General features: G+C 46.2%; 1 protein-coding gene across 4 annotated transcripts in view; it reads right to left on the reverse strand.

Moving 5' to 3' along the window:
• Nucleotides 1-19,121, reverse strand: part of ATG4C (autophagy related 4C cysteine peptidase) — an 81,123-nt gene extending 62,002 nt beyond the window's left edge. For 2 of the 4 annotated variants that reach the window (XM_074221271.1, XM_074221268.1), the window contains exons 1-2: nucleotides 18,312-18,391; nucleotides 7,890-8,050 (exon numbers count right to left, since the gene is read on the reverse strand). The gene's annotated coding sequence lies outside the window, so the exon portion shown is untranslated. Of the gene's footprint in view, nucleotides 1-7,889; nucleotides 8,051-18,311; nucleotides 18,392-18,709; nucleotides 18,769-19,073 lie in introns of those variants that run through there. The other 2 variants (XM_074221269.1, XM_074221270.1) reach the window with 2 other exon arrangements.
• Nucleotides 19,122-20,002: the final 881 nt, after the last annotated feature.

Here is a 20,002-nt window from a genome sequence, read left to right on the forward strand (position 1 = left end):
CAGGACCTCTGAGGTAGCCTCCAGAAGCATGTAAGCCCTGAAAAGCCCATCCATTGTTAGGGTCCCACCCCCTTGAGAGAAGATCTCTCTCCAGGGGAGCAGTCATCAGAGGTAGCCTCCCTCCTATCACTGAACTGAGTGTCCGCTTTCTCTCTTTCTGTTTCTATCCCTCCTTTGTCTCCTTGCCCATCTTCCTGTAGGTTCTCTTCTTCCCTACACTGTTAGACTTTGGCTTCCTTAAGCTATCTCACAAATTCTTCTCTCTCCCTTCTTCCCCTCTCTTCTTTTATGTTCCCTCTCACAAAAGTACCAACTCCCCTGTAGGAAGGGGCTTCGTTCACAATGGTTCAGGCCTGTTTCTACTCTAGCTCTTCTGGTTGATTTTTGTTTTCCCCCGTTGTCTCCTTGTGGACTTCTCTAAAGAGCTCTCTTAAAGGTCTCTGGTTTGGTGAGGGCCTCCATTGCTGCAGGAAAAACATTCAAAGTCTACTGTCCCCTAGCTGGTCCCATCTTTCTAAATTTCTAAAGTCTTTTTCCCCAACATATACTCTCCAATCCAATGATGCCAGTCCTCAGGTTGTCCCAAAAACAGACCCTTCATCCCTTGGACCTGGGCATTTTCACTGGCCACCCTCCATGTCGGGGATGCTTTCCTTCCTCTGCTCCAGCTACTGACTTCCTTGGTTTTCTTTAAGACCCAACTAACTAATGAATATGGATGCAAAAATTTTAAATAAAATATAAGCAAAGAGGGGCGGCTAGGTGGCGTAGTGGATAAAGCACCGGCCTTGGAATCAGGAGTACCTGGGTTCAAATCCAGTCTCAGACACTTAATAATTACCTAGCTGTGTGGCCTTGGGCAAGCCACTTAACCTCATTTGCCTTGCAAAAAAAACTAAAAAAAAAAAAAACCTTAAAATATAAGCAAAGAGATTACAGCAAATTATCACCAGGATAATAAATTGTGACAAGGTAGGATGTATACCTGAATGCTGGACTGATTCAATATTTGGAAAACTATTAGCGTAATTAATCATATGTTCTAATATGGAAATACGTTTAACATGGTTGTGCATGTATAACTTATATAAAATCACTCACTGTCAAGGGGAAAGAAGAAGGTTGGAGAAAAATGTGGAACTCAAAACCTTACAAAAAGTGAATGTGGAAAACTAGCTTTACATGTAATTAGAAAAAATAAAATTAAAAGAATTATTAAAAATTAAAAACTTTAAAAGAGGAAATTCAACTGTAAACCATTTAACATACTAAAACTATCTAGAAAATAAAATATAAACATCTTAAAAAATAATAATTGACTATATAGAAAATAAAACTATTAGAAATCATACGATTATTTCAGTAGTTGCTGGAAAAGCTTTTGACAAAATATAGCATCCATTCCTATTAAAAACACAGGAAGAAATGAATTTTTCCTTAAAATGATAAGCAGCATCTCTCCATCAGAAAGCATTATATGCAATGGGATAAAACTAGAAGCCTCCCCAATAACATCAATGGTGAAACAAGAATTTCTGTTACCACCATTCTTATTTAATATTGTACTAGAAATATTAGCTTTAGCAATAGGAGAAGAAATTAAAGAAATTAGAATAGGCAGTGAGGAAACAAAACTTTCACTCTTTGCAGATGATATGATGGTATACTTAGAAAATCCTAGAGAATCCACTAAAAAACTACTTGAAACAATTAACAACTTTAGGAAAGTTACTAATATAAAATAAACCCACATAAATCATGAGCATTCCTAAACATTACTCACAAAGTCTAGCAGCAAGAGGTAGAAGGAGTAATTCCATTCAAAATAACTATAGATTAACAAAAAATATTTGGACGTCTACCTGCTGAGACAAATCTAGGTATTATATAAATAAAATTATAAAATGCTTTTCACACAAATAAGGCCAGATCTAAACAACTGGAAAAATATTAGTTGCTCATGGGTAGGCCAAATTAATATAATATAAAAGACAATTTTACCTAAATTAATCTACTTATTCAATGTCATACCAAACTACTCAAAAATTATTTTATAGAACTAGAAAAAAATAACAAAATTCATCTGAAGAAAACAGAAGTTAGTGAATATCAAGGGAATTATATAAAAAAAAAAGATGCAAAAGAAGGCCTTGGGCAAGCCTCTTAACCCCATTGCCTTGAAAAATCTAAAAAAAAAATGAATGATGATGATGAACATAAATATTCATAGCAGCTCTTTTTGTAGTAGTAAAGATTTGGAAATTGAGGGGATGTCCATCCATTGGAGAATGGATAAACAAACTGTGACATATGTATGTGATGGAACACTATTGTGCTATAAGAAATCATGAGGGACAAGATATCAAAAAAGTTTGGAAAGACTTGCATGAATTGATGCTGAGTGAGAGGAGCAGAACCAGAAGAACATTATACACCTTATCAACAACAATCTTGATGGACTTGCTCACCTCAGCAGTACAATGATCAAAGACAATTTTAGAAGACTTGTGATGGAAAATACCACCCATATCCAGAGAAAGAACTGTGGAGTTTAAATGAAGACCAAAGATATTATCTTCAATTTAAAAAAAAAAAAGAATGCTGAAAATTATCTTTATATATAATTGGAAACATAAATTTAAAAATTATTTTCAAAAAAAAAGACCCAACTAGATCAATGTATACCATGGAAACAATGTAAAGACTAATGACTGCCTTCTGTGGGGAGTGGGGGGGCAGGGAAGTAAGATTAGGGGAAAAATTGTTAAATTCAAAATAAATAGAATCTTTCTTTAAAAAAAAGTAAAAATATGGGGCAGCTAGGTAGCGTAGTGGATAGAACACTGACCCTGGAGTCAGGAGTACCTAAGTTCAAATCCAGCCTCAGACACTTAATAATTACCTAGCTGTGTGACCTTGGGCACTGAACCCCATTGCCTAGCAAAAACCTTTAAAAAAATAAAAATAAAAAAGACCCAACTAAAATTCCAGGAAGCCTTGCCTAACTCTTAATGCCAATGCTTTCCCTCTTTTAATTATTTCCTTTTTATCCTATATATAAACTGTTTTGTATATATTTCTTTGCTTGTTGTCTGTAAGCTCCTTGTGGGCAGGCATTGTCTTTTTTCTACCTTTGTATCCCTAGAGCTTGACACAGAGTCTGGTCCAAATTAAGTATTAAATACATATTTATTAAATTAAATTAAAGTGAATTAGTTACCTCTCTTGTATTCCATTGTTTAGGGTGTTTGAAAAGCAAATTATTTAAGTTTTATGTTCTTTCTAGGAAGACTTCAAATGCCTTTTTTGTATTAATGTATATCTATGTCAGACACTTTTCATTTACTAGCTGCATGGCCTTGGTAAATCGTATAAATTGGCATACCTCACATCCAGGACCATCTACAATTGTCCTGATCCATATCTGGTCACTGAACCCAGATGGCTCTGGAGGAGACAATGAGCTTGGTGACTTAGGCCATTCCCCCTCACTCAAATCCAATTCATGTACTTGTCATGGCCTCACCTCCCCTGATGTCATGGCCTTCTTCAAGAATGAAGGACATTATCATCTTTGTCATTAATGGTCTGGTTCAGGTTTATCGCCGATCTCCAGAACATTATCTTGGGTGCAGAAGAGTCTTGTGCTCTCCAAGCTTTCATTCCCTTATATGGGAGTCTTTCTCTGGATCAACTACAAGATTGGCTGGCTATATGTAGAACTGTTCGATTTAACCACTTTCTGTTTAAGTTTGCAATGCAGGGCTTCGGATTATTTTGGAGGCAAATCTGGATTCTTTTGATTAGCACTGTTTTCTATGTTCAGAAATTCTGAGAAATCTTCTTGTATTTTTTCTTCCATTGCAGCATTCAGGTTTTTGACCTGATGTGTTCTTCTGGGAGTCCCACAGTCTTTAACATCTCTGTCTCATGTCTGTGAGATCAATGTTTTGTTAGTATAGGGATCTTGTTTTAACATTCTTTTTTTTGCTTCTCTTCTTTGAGAGTACCCTTCATATTGATATATTTGCATTCCCAATTATTATTCTCTCTTTTTTTTGTTTCTTTAGTGAGACTTACTAGAGTGGATTTAAGTTATTCTATTCTACTGAATAATTCTGTTATGCAGATCACAAATTCTGGTTTTACAATTCTTATTTCTCTTTTAAACCATTCAGAAACATCCCAATGTGGTTCCAAGTTTGTCCTCTGCTTTATACGTTGCTATATTGCAACATATATTCAAACATGTGTGGACTGTATCCAGATAAGGAGCTGTGGAGTTTGAACAAAGTACAAGGACTATTCCCTTTAATTCGGAAAAAAAAAACCCAGATGTCTTATTGTCTGATCTGGTTACCTCTGAGAATTCTGTTCTCTTTAAGGATATGATTTCTCTCTCATCACACCCAATTTGGATCGAGGGACAACATGGAAACAAAGTAAAGACTGACGGAGAGCTATCTGTGGGGTGGGGGTGGGGGGAGGGAAGCAAGATTGGGGGAAAACTGTAAAACTCAAATAATATCTTTAATAAAAATTAAAATTAAAAAAAAAACATGTGTGGAGTCTTTTAGCTGATCTGAAGGTCCTATTCCCTTCTGTTATTAGCATTTTCCCTAATGATTTTTCTATGTTCGGTGTCTTTAAATGAATTTTCTATCTCCTGAAATCTTTGTAAGCTCCTGGATGGCAGGATTATTTTTTGTCTCTTGTTTGTATTCCTAGCAGTTACCTTGGGAGGTGAGGGGCGCGGGAGGGGGAAAAAGAGAAGAGCAAGGAGAAGGGAGAATTGAGTTCTGTGCAGATCTGCTGGACTACCGTGGGTGGTGGGTAAGAAATTACTGTGTGTCTTAGGGGCTAGAGATAAACCTTCTCTGCTGTTAACAGTCATTCAACTGTTACCTCATTATGGTTTTAATGTTCTAGACCAAGGAAGAGGCTGAAATTGCTTTATCTCCTATATAAATTCTATTTTGGAGCTTTGAGAGATCATGAGCATCAAAGAAAATGTCGAGTCCTACATTATATTAATTATGTGACTGATCATCAATCTCAAACAAATTCTTTTAGATATTTTATGCACATTTGACTGTGCAAAGTAAGAGAGCCACAATGGTTTACACTGCAAACTTTATGTAAATCTATAATATTTCCACCTTAAAAGCCAAACTAAGGAAGTCCAGCAGCTATTCAGTACTAACCAGTTCTCTTGCAATAAGATTCCAACTTCAACTCAGTCTAAGAAGACTAAGTGAAACTGCCCACTTTAACTCTTCTGAAACCCTTAAGGCTAGGAGTAAATGACTTTGAACTTGGTTTGAACTCAACACTAAGTCAACAAAAACAGAAAACTACAGTAGTTTTTAAAAGAATATTTCCCATTATTTAAGTATACCACATTATGACTAAATACAAATTATGACACTAAAACTTTTATTAAGAAAATTTTTCTGGAGTCAGGAGTACCTGAGTTCAAATCTAGCCTCAGACACTTAATAATTACCTAAATGTGTGGCCTTGGGCAAGCCACTTAACCCCATTTGCCTTGCAAAAACCTAAAAAAAAAAAAAATTTTTTTCATGACCAAATTGCATTCCGTTTCTAAACAAGCTATGAACCTGAGTTCAAATCCGGCCTCAGACACATGATAATTACTCAGCTGTGTGACCTTGGGCATGACACTTAACCCCATTGCCTTGCAAAAAACCATAAAAATAAATAAAAATTAAAAAGCAAACTGTGGAAAAATAAAAATTGCTGAGACAAAGGGGGTTCCTTCCCTCTTTTTGAGGACAAAAAACATTGTATTCTCATAACATTTAAAGATATCCAGTGCAATGGTTGTCATGTGTAAAACTCGAGTTCCTCAATTAAGTTTCCCATTAAAGATCTAGTCAAAAGAAAGTACTCAGAATTCTTGATGATCCACCATTTTTGTTTCATGTTAGAATAGATGAGGCAGAATCTGGAAGGAGTCACTGCTGTAACCCACACACTTAGTCTACCCCAACAGTTGTCACCCTTATAGATCACAAAGTGAAGGGATGATCTGATCATTATCTACTGAACTTCTATCTCTTAGCATCTAAATCATCTGGTTTGACTTCATAAACTGACCAAACTGATTTCATAATTGTCAAAGCTTTTTCATTTTTCCTTATGTAGACCTAAAGTAACATCAAAAGAATGTTTTGATCTCCAAATTACTCCTTAGGACGCATTTACTGTACCAGTATTCTTCACAATTTCGGAGACACTTTTGTCTTAACAAAAATTAAAAGCTCAAAAATGTTTTTGCATGCTTCCAAAAATCTTACCAACTAAAAGGTTAATCTCTAGCCCCTAAGACACACAGTAAAATCTTACCAACTAAAAAACTTACCAAATGAAATATCACATTTTTCTCCTCCTTCTTGACTGGACAGAGCCACATTTGCATTTCAACACATCAGTTTAGAAATAGCAGATAATACAGTTAGAGATGAGCAAACTGGATTCTCTTCTACCTCATCACTGATAGATAAGGCAACCAGTTTAGTGCTGATCCCTCAAACCTAATCATTAGTGGACTGGGTAACAGAATCCACTACAGGCAGGAATCTTTCTGGAAGTCAGAGATTTTCAGTTGGAAAATTTGATACAGAAATAATTGCTTGAGTCCAAGGTGTATTTTTTACAAAATCATTAAGAGAGTTAATAAATTTTGAACTGATCGATGTAAAGAATATTCAAGGTGCTGTCCTTAATGAGCAGGGGAAATCAGTTTTTTTTTTTTCCTTCTGATTATAGGAACATTTTTCCAGTTAGGATTTTCTAGGCTCTCCTCCTCACAGCTCCCTTGGGCTCAAGTCCGGGAGCCCTAATTCTACCAATGAAGACTTCTGGGACCTCCCAGATGGGATTCTGTGGCCAGATGAAATAGAAATATTGATTCAGAACTTCGAATGTGCTTTTAGCTCCCATGAAACAGACTCTGAATTCTGCCACAAAGTCTTCCATCTGGCAGCACTCTTTCTGCATTCTTGCATTTTTAGTAACCATTGTCAATTTTCTCCTGACCTTAAAGCCTTCAACCCCATGGCTGACTGTTTCAGAAGTGTCAGTTGCCTTCTTTTTCCATTCTGATTCAGGGAGTATCCTTTTACAATCTTCTGATCTGTTCTTTTTTTAAATTTTATTTATTTAAAGCAATGGGGTTAAGTGACTTGCCCAAAGTCACACAGCTAGGTAATTATTAAGTAACTGAGGCCAAATTTGGACTCAGGTCCTCCTGATTCCTGGGCCAGTGCTCTATTATCCACTGTATCACCTAGCTACCCCCTGGCCTGTTTTTTTTATCAACTAAAACAGATTATCTAAAAGTTTTCAGGCCAGATCCCTTTCTGACTCTCTCGCAGACCCACCCTGAAAAAAACTGTACATCAAAGCATGGGGGGGCTGGAGGGGAATTTACAGGGGCAAGAGCCCCCACTGCCATTCCTTTCTTTTCTCCTCTACAGCAAATAAGCAATTGGCAAACTGCAGCTGGCCTTGGTAGGAGGGGCTGATGACTGGGAGTCTGGGGTGGGGGGGAAGAAAGAGGACAAGACAGACTCTCAAGAAAAGGGAAATGTTGGTTAGAACCCGACAGATACCATCTCTGGCAGTTCTAGCAGGCAGGAGGGTTAAGGGTCCAGAGAATGAAAGTCTGGCCATGCCTGTATTTAAATGCTTGGTTAGCTGAACAGGAGGCCTCAGGCTTGGGGCCCAGGAGTTCTGAATGAGGCAAAAGTAAAAAATGGCCCCAAATGACAGAACAAAGGCCTAAGAACCCCAAGATTTTTTGGCAGCCCATTCTTTGCATGGAATCTTTCCCCCACAATGAACAAGATCCCACAGTCACTAACCAAAGAGCAGAGGTCTGTGCATACAGTCAGTTCTAAAGATGTGACCGGAAGGCACCCAACAGAAGAGTCCAGAGAGATCCGGATCCACACCCTGCCCCAGCACTGGATGGCTGCATGACTATGGGCCAATCATTTCTCTCTCAGAACCTTGACTTCTCCACCTGAAAAACAGAGATAACAAAAAAAGAACCTGAAAACGCTATTTAGAAAAGACCAAGAGACCATGAAAAAGGATAAAAACATCATTTATAAAAAGTATTCATAGCAGCCTTGTTTGTGGTGGCAAAGAATTGGAAATTGAGAGGAATGGCTGAACAGACTGAAGTCTATGTATGTTCATGGAACAATACTGATTTATTAGAAACCAGGAGTGATGAGAGTTCAGAGGAAGCCTAGAAGGATTTTCATGAACTGATGCTGAGCACGATGAGCAGAACCAGAAGAACATTGTACACCCTAATAGCAACATGGGGCGATGATCAACCTTGATGGACTCACTCATTCCATCAGTGCAACAATCAGGAACAATCTGGGGCTATCTGTATCCAGAGAAAGAATTGTGGAGTTTGAACAAAGACCAAAGGCTATTACCTTAAAATTAGAAGGGAAAAAAAAAAACTTATCTTATTCTGTAATTTTGCTATCTCTTATACTTGGTTTTTTTTCCTTAAGGATATGATTTCTCTCTCATCACGTTCAACTTAGATAAATGTATATCATGGAAACAATATAAAGACTAATAGACTGAAAAAAAAGACTAATAGACTGCCTTCTGTGGGGGGTGGGGGGAGGGAAATGAGATTAGGGGGAAATTGTAAAATTCAAAATAAATAAATATATTTAAATTTTAAAAAGAAAGAGAAAAAAGACCCAGGAGCCCAAGGTGCAGGGTGGCTTGATGAGAAGGCACCTTGTGCAGGCTGGGTGATGGCAAGAGGAGCTTTTCTACAATATCACATGGCAGTTAAGGCAGAGAGTTAAAGACCCCATCCCGGGAAAGACCCAAGCCTAGCAGAGGGCAGACTTCAGGCTGCCTGCCACAAGCTTCTCAGTACTGGATGAAAGGATTAGTCATCAGTGATAAAAGTTTTTCGAGCCATCCACCATCACCAATAAGGTTCTCTAGCTTTCAGCACGGCGTCATTCCACCAACTTCACTGATCCGCGTATCGCAATGATTCCTCTTCTCAATCACTCTCCCCCAGGTCCTCAAGGGCCATCCTATTACCAGCTAGCCCAGTGGTCTGAGATCCTCCATTCTGGACCTGGGCCAATGGCCCCACCATAGGCAGCCTGCCAGTCCCCCCCATGAGGACTCCTAGTCCCCGGGCTGCTGTCAGACTTCCTGAGGAATCCCAATGACAGCCTAGCACTCCTGGTGGCTCCCATGCCAACTCTCCTGCCCAGAGTCCTTCTCCTGCCCCAATGCACTTTGACAACTGGAGAAAAGCCCCAGGATACCCTGGCTAGGAACCCCACAAGAGGAGGCACTAGGGGCAGTGGTCCACCCAAGCCAGGAGCCTAATCTCCACGCCAGGGAGAATAAAGCCTCGACACTTTCCACAACCGGGAACCCCAGCAGGGAGGAACCCAGAAATCAAAGAGAACAAAAGGCGTTTCAGTCCTGCACTATTTCAGACAGAGACTGAGATGTAGCCATCTCCAGGTCCTGTCCATCTTCTTTCAGAGGACAGGCATCAATCCACTGGGGCCAGAGGAGCACGAGCCTGGACTCAAGGATTTATGATCTCCAAGCTTTGCTTGGCGGACTGGGTTCCAGGGTGCTGAGGGATACAGAAGGACCTCCAGCTCTGTCAACCACTGCTTCTGGCCTTTACCAACCCGGTATGAGGTCTAGGGTCGGGTCCTAGCTCAGAGAGCCAACCGTGCTGATGCCCTGCCCAGTGTGCCCCATGCCCCATGCAGCTGAGCCATCACCATGAAATGAGCCATCCCTAGATCACTGGATCCAGAGAGGGGGAAGGGGGGATGGGGGACACACGCCCTGACCTTCTTTGAGGACTCTGGGTCAACCACATTTAAAGTCCAATGCTTCCTCAAGAACTTTGCATGGCTCAAGACAAGGGAGATCAGAAAGTGATGGGTCACAAGGTCAGCAGACTCCTTGTCAAGCTGTGCAGCATGGTGCCGGCGCTGGGGGCAGGGCCACGCTGGCGGCCTGGGAGGCCCTGAATGGCCAGGATGTGGCGCAGCGCCACCTGAGACAGAGGCTCACAAGGTCTCTTCCAAAGCCAAGATCTGGGATTCTGAGATCCCAGGATCAGAATATTTTAACACTACAAGAAGCTGAACCAGCTCTCCACATCCCTGCTTCTAACCTCTCTGACTCGAGTGCAACCGGCTCCCTCCAGGCTCCCTTGGGGCATGCTCCATGGGAACACTGGTATTTACAGAAGAGACTCACACAAGAGGAGATCACGAGGAGGCCTAAAGAGAGCCTCAATGACCAGGCCTTGAGGGAAGGGGTCTAGGGTGGTCCCACAAACCTTCAAGGGCTCCCCAAGTGCCAGTTCATTCTGATTCTGAGGCCTGGAGGGGGGAGAGGGGCAGCTCAGCCAAGTCCCAAGTGAGTCTGGCCCAGACAGGGGGCATTAGGCAGCAGGGCTGCATTCTGAGAAATGACCCAAACTCCCCCAAGGCTGCTGGCTACCCCATGAGGCCAATGGCCCAGCCCTTGTAGAGTCTCCTTAAACCCTTGGCTTGGGTGCTTCCTGAGGTATTCTGTCAATGCTAGCTAACTTCTGCATAATGCTATGCTTCCTGTTAGTTCTCCTAAAATGACCTCGGCAAGCTTGAGAGTGCTGATGGAGAAAGCCTGTGCATGTCTCATGGCCCTGGACAAACCTGCAGGTGAGATCCTACCGTCCTGCCCTCCTTCCAGACTGAAGCCACCTGATCCTTGGGCCACCTGGGGGACAGTGGAGAGAAGCCACTGGCTCACCCCCAAATGGCACAAACTCACTCCGGCTCATCCAACTCTCAGGGCTGCCCGGAGCAGAGCCCTCATAACCCTCAAGGCACCATGGAAATAAACTCAGATGAAGGCTCCATGAAACTTCTCCACGTTTCCCTGGTGTGAGCAAGATGAAGAAGCCCACGCTCCGGTCAAGTCCCCACTCTTGGCACCCTCCTGCAGTGTGGCTCTCCCACACGTCAGAGGCCATCCCTCGAGAGCTGGCAGGGATCTCCAATCCCCCAGGGTACAGGCGGGGCATGCTCTGTGAAGTAAAGGCCTGGAGGGGACCTTGTCATCAGCCTAGTATACCTCCAGCCGTGAATTCACCACCTAGCAAATTAGATAAGTTTTTTGCCCCATAACTTCTACCCATTAGTCCTGGGTCTGAGGACAACTCTACTTTTAATCTATTTAACACCTCTTCAAATATTTGAAGACAACAGATCTCTTCTGAAGGCCTTTGTGAGGCCAAACATCTTCAGCCTTACTTTTGCCTCCACCATTATTTGGACCCAGGTCAGGGTCACCCACACTTAAGTGATCCAGTGAATAGAGCACTGGGCCTTGCTTTAGGAAGACCCACAATCCAATCGAGTCTCAGACACTGGCTGGGATGGTAGGTCTTAAACCATCTGCCTCAGTTTCCTCAACTGTAAAATGAGGTTAGCAGCTCCCTCAGAGGGTTATTGTGGGTATTAAATTCTTCTTACAAAGGCTCCACTTTGTTAACGGGGAGCTACCATCCCCTCCTTTGTTCTGACTCTTCTCTTATACCCCAACCCAACCCTTCTCATCCTACACGCTACATCTTCTCATTTTAGTCTTTATTCTAAGTAGGTATCAATTTTTCTGCTTGCTTTAACAAATTTGTGGTCTGAGAATTCACATGCATCTGATCTGAAAATGCCCCCAAATCAGGAACCACTTGTTTCTCATCTATATAAATGGAATCCACTTTCTTTTGTGGTATTTGAGGGGAATTTTCCACCTCCACCATGTTCTCATTGATGTGGCTGAACTGGGTGAAGGAAAGACAATGGAGGGGTCCTGCCTTGTGTGGGAAAATATGGGGTCATGAAGAGGGCTCAGCTCAGCTTCCCAGAAAACAAACATATCTAGATTCCAGCTCTGCCAACCTTAAATTACTACAGAAATGTTAGCTATCATTTATTACTCTCCACTTGAAAAGGAAAGTGTTATATATCTTACAGCAAGATAAATGTGAATTATTATTACCAGGCTTTGCTACTGTGAAATAATTAAAAATTACTTTAAAAAACATGAATTTAGGGGCAGCTAGGTGGCACAATGGATAGAGTACCAGCCCTGGAGTCCAGAGGACCTGAGTTCAAATCCTGCCTCAGGCACTTAATCATTACCTAGCTGTGTGACCCTGGGCAAGTCACTTAACCCCACTGTCATGCAAAAAAAAAAAAAACACCTGAACTTGTCAAAGATAATTTACTCTCTCTTTACTAGACTAAGTTGACTATAGAGCATTTCAGTCAAGTTTTGAAGAAAAGTCAGATACTATTCTTAAGTTCCCACAAGATTGGGAAGACTTAAATGTATGGTAGCAAAATCAATGGTTGGCTTTATAACCACAGAAGCTCCTAACTGGGAGGGACCTTCTAAGCTGCTCCACTGGGGTGAGGAAGAAAATAATAATTTTTAATTTAAAAATTAAAGAAATTAAGCTTTACTGGTATGGAATACATTGATTGACAGTGGCTTCCTCATGCAGTCCAGAAATGAGAATCACATTCATCACAGGGCATAGGAATTGTCCTGACCGGAGACATTTCAGGAGAATTGACTTCCTCAAGTGTATTGATAGGTTCTATTATCTCATTATCTCCTCTTAGGTAAACTTGGCCTCACAGAATGGACAAGGAGCTTAAACAGTCACCTGAAAAGAACCCCATGGATCAAAAAAGGCCTGAGCAAAAGCTGAATCTCCAACAAATCTTCAAAGGCCTGAGACCCCCTCCATTGTCCTTACTTGGTCTTCTCCTCCTGCCAGTTCCCACAATCTCCACATCAGCCACATTATCCAGGTACAGTCTGATCACACAGAATAGGAAGGAACAAACTTGTCTCTCTGGACCTCGGCTTTGCTTTGGTTTCAGGGAGGGCTTGACCAGCCCAGGGAGGACCAGCAGGGCTCCAGACCCATCCAGTCCATTCATTATTCAATGTGGTCTGAGGATCCTGGAGCACAAAGGGTCCGGCATGACCTATGGCTCATTCTTCTACGAGTGTTGGAGGCTGCTCTCTCACACCTCTGACTCATATGAACCTCCAGCCCGATCTTCCTTATTTCATACTCATAAGGATGGCATTTTTTAAAGAAATGTTTATTTAAGGCAATGGGATTAAGTGACTTGCCCAAGGTCACACAGTTAGGCAATTATTAAGTGTCTGAGGTCGGATTTGAACTCAAGTACTTCTGACTCCAGGGCTGGCAGTCTATCCACTGCGCCACCTAGCTGCCCTATAAAGTTGATTTTTTTAAGGCAGATATTCATACATTAGCATTTAGTTCCATCACCTTCACTCACAACCATTCATCCAGTCAAAGTCTTTTGGATCCTGACCTGTTAATACATCAGCTGGCATTTCCATCCCATATTGTATCATCCAAAAACATGCTAAGCAGACCATGGAGGCCTCTATCAAAACCCTTGATAAGAAGGTTGAATAAAACATCTTTCATGCTATGATCCCAGTATGGTTTAGTCCTGTGGTTCTCAAAATATGGTCAAAGAATCCCAGGAATACCCAAAACCCTTTCAAAACTAGTTTCATAATGGTACCAGGATGTTTGCATTTCTAATATGGTCAATATAAATAATTATAAGCTCTCTGTGGGGGTCCTCAATCATTAAGGATGTAAAGGGGTCCTGGGACCCCAAAGCTGGAGCATTGCAGCCGATCTAGTCACAATTTCTGCTCTGCTGAAATAAAGATAAAGTGGACGGCAGCATTCCCCAATCTACAAAGTCAGGACATGAGGTAATAACCACCCTGTGATGAAGCCCCTTTGGCTTTAGAGATTCCCTTTTCTATGATTCTTCAGTGCCATCCTCTCAGAGCAGGGAAAGGGTATCTGCCCATCCGGCTCCCTGACAGAGTTCAGAATCCATGCCCTTTCTTCTCCTGTGACCCCAGGCTCCTCTGAGCCGAGGCACTCTTCCAGGGCTCTTCTCACCTCATCAGTCTGGTCTGCCAGTTCTGAAGGTCCCCGGGACCCCGGCCTCCCAAGGGCAGCTGGGGACAGCAGATTCCTTCTTGAGTGGAGGGAGGCCCAGCCCACTGCAGCCTGCTAATTTGTCTCTCCTATAAAATGCAGAAAATGACAGCCCCACAAGAGTAGCCTTAAGGAGTAATGAGGATAATTATAAAGCCTTTTAATAAAGGACTATTAACTAAATGATCAGTAATGAAAATAAACGGTCTGATTCTATTTTGAAAATTCGGTGTCTTCAAGACACTATCCCCAAACCTGCAGTTGTATCCCCCATTTCCCTCAGATAGGATAAAGAAGGGGAGGGTGCCCAAACAACCAACAGTCCCTGGCGAGCCAAAGTCAACAACTCCAACTTCAAATTGCAACATCTGTTCTATTTCCTTGCCCGTCTACAAACCATTTTTAAAGAAAACAACTACACATATGACATTCGCTGAAAAGGAGCCAGAAGCAAGCACAATCCACACCAGATCCAACCAGCACCCCAATCCCCCCACACAGAAGAACGTGATCTGGCACCCTCAATTCAGATCTCTGTAGAGGCTAAGGGGCCGAGGCCCCTCTCAAACAAATGAAAGCCATCTTGGGCATCTCCCACCATCCTTAACCCACACGAGGCTGACAAAGAAAAGGCAGCTCCCATCGTTTTAACAGCAGGTTCTGACTTTTCTTGGTCCAGATGTAAAGATGTCGCCAAAATGGGGAACATTCCTGTATATGAATTTTACCTCTGACTCCTTTGTACCCTACAGTCTTAAAGCTCTGGCACAGGCTCTGAAACCTAGGAACCCTGGCCAGGACCTCACAGTCTGCATGTGCCACAGACAGAATGGGCTTCCTGACAGGTGTCTGGCTCTCCTCTTGGGACACTGGCATTGAGATACCTGGCACAATCCCTGAAACACACCAACAGCTTATTCTGGGACCACCGTCCCCTGGGCCTACCTCCTCAGAGCCTCTTCAACAGAGTCCTAAAATTCTCCTCTGACCTCCCAATCTCCTGGTGCCTCAGCCTCCAGGCTGGGCCTCTGGCCTCCACAGCCTCCTTTGGCCCAACTTCCATGCCATCCCAGATTCATCTTCTTGACGTCCCACCGGATCTGTTGTGTGACTGCTCAGAAACCAGCCAAGGCTTCCCACTTTCTCTGACCCTGCTTCCAAATACCCCTGCAGGGAGAAGTTCCCTGGTCTCCAAGCATCTTCAGCACCAACCTCTGTCTATGTCATCATCTCTACGCCAGTCTCTCAGACTGAGTGGCCCAGTCCTCCTCCAAGCCTGTGCGATGCCAATCCTCAGGATCTGCAGATTCCAAGATTTGTCTACTCATTAAGATGTCATTGTAAGCCTGGTAGCAAGACCCAAAATGCCTTCACAGTCTGCAGAAATGTACAGAACCCAGAACAATGGGAGGGGCCTGGCATGGTGATGCCAGCTGAGATCTCTCCATGTCACCATGCACAGCTATGGTTTTTTTTTAAATTTTATTTACTTAAGGCAATGGGGTTGACTTGCCCAAGATCAGTTGGCAAGTGTCTGAGTCAAGATTTGAACTCAGGTCCTCCTGACTCCAGGGCTGGTGCTCTATCCACTGCACCACCTAGCTGCCTCCTCAGCCATGTTACTGTAAGCAAGTGGCCTTCCTCTGCACCATTCAGAGTAGGGTTTTTTTGGCATTTTTGTACTTATTTTTTGGTGACTGCTATTTAAAAATGGGCCCCAAGTATCATGTGGCTAAGCCCAGACGACTGTGAGGTGTCTTATGGAAAAAACACGCTTTCAATAGGCTTATTCAGGCAGGAGTCAGAGCCCTGTTGGCCATGAGCTCAACAACAGAGGGAACTCCCAAGAAAAAGAAGAGGACACTCACTGATGTGGATGTGAGGCCCAAGGAAACATTGGCCCCCGGGGGGCTCACAGGAAGCTGACCTGTAATTCTTCAGGAGCAAAGGTTCACTGTTGACTATGACTCAGGACTCACTGTAGGAGCCATATCTGCCTTGAATGACCAGGCTTGCCTACACCCTCCCCCACGAAGTCCCTAAATCCTGCCTTGTGGGAGTAAGGACTGCATCACTTGATGCTTTCATGCCACACTGTCACATTGTCTTCACTCCAAATCACATCAGCCACCAAAGCCCCAGAAAGGAATGTGAGTTCTTCAACATCAGAAAGGCCAGAGATTTTACGACCAGAAATGACACTAAGGAAGACACCCGAGCCCTCTTGTGTCACTGAGCCCTAAGGATGTGGTCCAGTGACTCCCTGAGATATGCCTCAGCCCAGAGACTGGCAGTGTTCCACCAGATTCTCAGAGATTAGGGCCTGGCTTCTAGACACAGTGACTCACAAATCACAGGCATTTGAAAAATATTTGGTGAATGAATGAATGAATGAATGACAGAAACCCAGAAAAGAACCACAAAGAATGGAGCTACCCTCTCTCTCAATGTAAAATAAACATTATTTCTTAATAACTACATTTTTCTAATGAAGTCACGATACATTGGCATTCCATGTATCAAACAGGACTGAATCAACTTAATAATCAGCATATTCCTAATTGCATATTATGCTGCAAGAATAAGGATCTGCAATTTTTCAGCTCATGAAATGATAATGGATAACAGGCAGGATTTAATTAATAAAGGAGTGTTGATTAAGGAGTTTTAAAGGAATGACTAATTTTACAAAAGAGCTGAAGATGGTGGGGTCTATTTGTACAAAAGATTAAGGCAGACGCAGATGTTGAGTTGAAAGAACCTCAGGGATGATCTTGGTTTACTGATGGGGAAACCGAGGCTACAGGCAGTCACTTTGTGACTCTGGGCAGGTCACTGAGTGTTCTCATCTGTGAAATGGAGATAAAAGCCCCAACTACTTCTCAGGGTCCAAGGGGACGATGGATGGAAGTCATCCCTCGGACAACCTTGAGCCCTCTAGAAATGCTCATGCTGTCCGGCTGCGCTCATTGTCACTACCATGATGCTGGCGATGCTGGCGATGCTGGCAATGCTGGCGATGACTACCACCCAAGGGCAGAGGCCTAGGAAGACCCTCGAGTTGAGATAAGTCCTGCGCACAGAGGAGACTTGGGAGGGTGGTGGCGAGGAGGGACACGCCAGGGAAAGGCCCAGAGGAGAGCAGAAGCCCAGGCTCCTCCTCCACCACCGTGGGCCGGGACGGGGCCGTGCCCGGGGCGTGCCAGAGCCGTGCCTGGAGCCCTGCCCGGAGCCATGCCTGGAGCTGTGCCAGAGCCGTGCCCAGAGCCCTGCCGGAGCTGTGCCAGAGCCGTTCCCGGAGCCCTGCCCGGAGCCGTGCCCAGAGCCCTGCCGGAGCTGTGCCAGAGCCATTCCCGGAGCCCTGCCCGGAGCCGTGCCCAGAGCCCTGCCGGAGCTGTGCCAGAGCCGTGCCCGGAGCCCTGCCTGGAGCCATGCCCGGAGCCGTGCCCAGAGCCCTGCCGGAGCTTTGCCAGGGCCGTGCCCAGAGCCCTGACCACATCTCTGCCCGGAGCCGTGCCCACGGCCTGCCTGGGGCTGTGCCCGGAGCCCTGCCAGAGCCGTGCCCGGAGCCCTGCCCGCGGCCTGCCCAGGGCTGTGCCCGGAGCCCTGCCCGGAGCTGTGCCCGAGCCGTGCCCGCGTCTCTGCCCGGAGCCGTGCCCGCGGCCTGCCCGGGGCTGTGCCCGGAGCCCTGCCCGGAGCTGTGCCCGCGTCTCTGCCCGGAGCCGTGCCCGCGGCCTGCCCGGGGCTGTGCCCGGAGCCCTGTCCGGAGCCGTGCCCGGAGCCCTGCCCGCGGCCGTGCCCGGAGCCGTGCCTGGAGCTGTGCCCACGTCTCTGCCCGGAGCCCTGCCCGCGGCCTGCCCGGGGCTGTGCCCGGAGCCCTGCCCGGAGCCCTGCCAGAGCCGTGCCCGGAGCCGTGCCCGCGGCCTGCCCGGGGCTGTGCCCGGAGCCGTGCCCGCGTCTCTGCCCACGTCTCTGCCCGGGGCGCCCCACAGTCAGGGCGCGGGCAGTCAGCCGGGCCGAGCCGCCCCTTCCCCTCCTCCGGCTGGCTCGGGGCCTCCCCGGGGCCTCAGTTTCCCCCTCGGTCAGAGGGACGGACACGCGTGCACAAGCGCCCGGCCCTCCGCCCCGGGGACGCCGCGGCTGCCGGGCGGGGGCCAGGCCGGGCCCGGGGAGGAGGGGCGGGAGCGGCACTCACCCGCCGGCGCCGCCGCCTTCCGCGGCTTCGCTCCGAGCCGCCGCCGCCGCCTTCCGAGCCGCCGTAGGCAGAAGGGCCCGCCCCCGGCCTGGCCCCGCCCCCGGCCTGGCCCCGCCCCCTCCGGAACGCCTTCACCTGCGCCTTCCGAGCCGCCGTAGGCAGACGGGCCCGCCCCCCGAGCTTCGCTCCGCCCCCGGGCCTGGCTCCGCCCCCTCCGGACCTCCTTCACCTGCGCCTTCCGAGCCGCCGTAGGCAGAAGGCCCCGCCCCGGGGCCTGGCTCCGCCCCCTCCGGACCTCCTTCACCTGCGCCTTCCGAGCCGCCGTAGGCAGAAGGGCCCGCCCCCCGGGCCTCGCTCCGCCCCCCGGGCCTGGCTCCGCCCCACCTGACCTCCCTCACCAACGCCTTCCGAGCCGCCGTAGGCAGACGGGCCCTCCCTGCCTGGCTGCCCAGGACAAGAGCGAGCCCATGTCGCCAGCACCTTTCAGGCCACCATAGTCAAAGGGTCACGCCTTTTCCGGCGTCTCACCGCCCCCCCCCCCAGCCTCGCCCCGCCCCCTCTCCCCTCTCGACAGACATGATGACGCCCTTCCCGGCAACACTTCCCCTTCCGGTGCTAGCTAGCGGACGCGCTTCTCCGGCTGTTGCCACGACAACCGCCCCACCCACAACCGTCCTTCCCTCCAAGGGCCCGAGCCATCCCCCGGCAGGATTTCCTGCAATCTTTGCTCCTAAGGAGCGACGACAGAAGCCTGTTTCTCACGGTGAACGAGGAAGCAGCCTGTCATCAGATTCCACCCTGACCGCGAAGGTTCTCTCCAACGCGGGCTAAACCAGGACTCCAAGACCCAGCAGGCAGTGCGCCCTGACTTCAAGTCCCAGCATGCCCCATTCACGGCCGCTGCTGCGCCTGCACCAGCGGACAGCAAAGGCATGCCGGGAGACCTAGGTCAGCCGCGCCGCGTAGGGACTACAAGGTCCAGCATGCACAGCGACCGGGCTTCGCCCTCTCCCCGGGGAGCTCTGGAAGGAGTCAGGGGGATGGGGAGTAGCAGACAAGGGCTATGGGAGCAGTGGGGGATTGGCCTTGACCTTGCACGTTTGTGACGACTGTTTAGTTCTTCCCATAGAGGGAGGGAGTGGGATATTCCCTCTATAATAGTATTAATTATTAATAATATAATGTATTATTCCTGGGGCTGCTAGGTGGTGCAGTGGATAGGGCACTGGCCCTGGAATCAGGAGGACCTGAATTCAAAGCCAGCCTCAGACACTTAATAATGACCTAGCCATGTGGCCTTGGGCAAGTCACTTAATTCCATTGCCTTGCAAAAATCTTTTAAAAAGTTATTGTTCCTAGGCAAGTCCTCTCACGGTTAAAAATCATTAAAACAAAGGCAGACTATCCCTCTTAGACGACTACAAGAAACAGGGGGAGAGACCTTGCATTCCAAGCCAGGCACCCTCCCTCCCGAGTCTGCTGGGGGGGGGGGGGATGGACTGTTTTCAGAGAGACCTTGCATTTTTAGTGAGTCACCCATCTGATGATAAAACTGCCTTACCTGGGAGACCAGGAGCCTGTTGCCATGAGAAAAACCTTGCATTCCCAGCAAGCTCCGCCGGGCCTCTCCTGTGATGATAAGTAGCCGGACTAGTGACAGGACTTCAATAAGGGAGTTCCAATCCAGAAGG

This window comes from Macrotis lagotis, chromosome 2 (assembly GCF_037893015.1).
Source record: "Macrotis lagotis isolate mMagLag1 chromosome 2, bilby.v1.9.chrom.fasta, whole genome shotgun sequence".
NCBI lineage: Eukaryota > Metazoa > Chordata > Mammalia > Peramelemorphia > Peramelidae > Macrotis > Macrotis lagotis.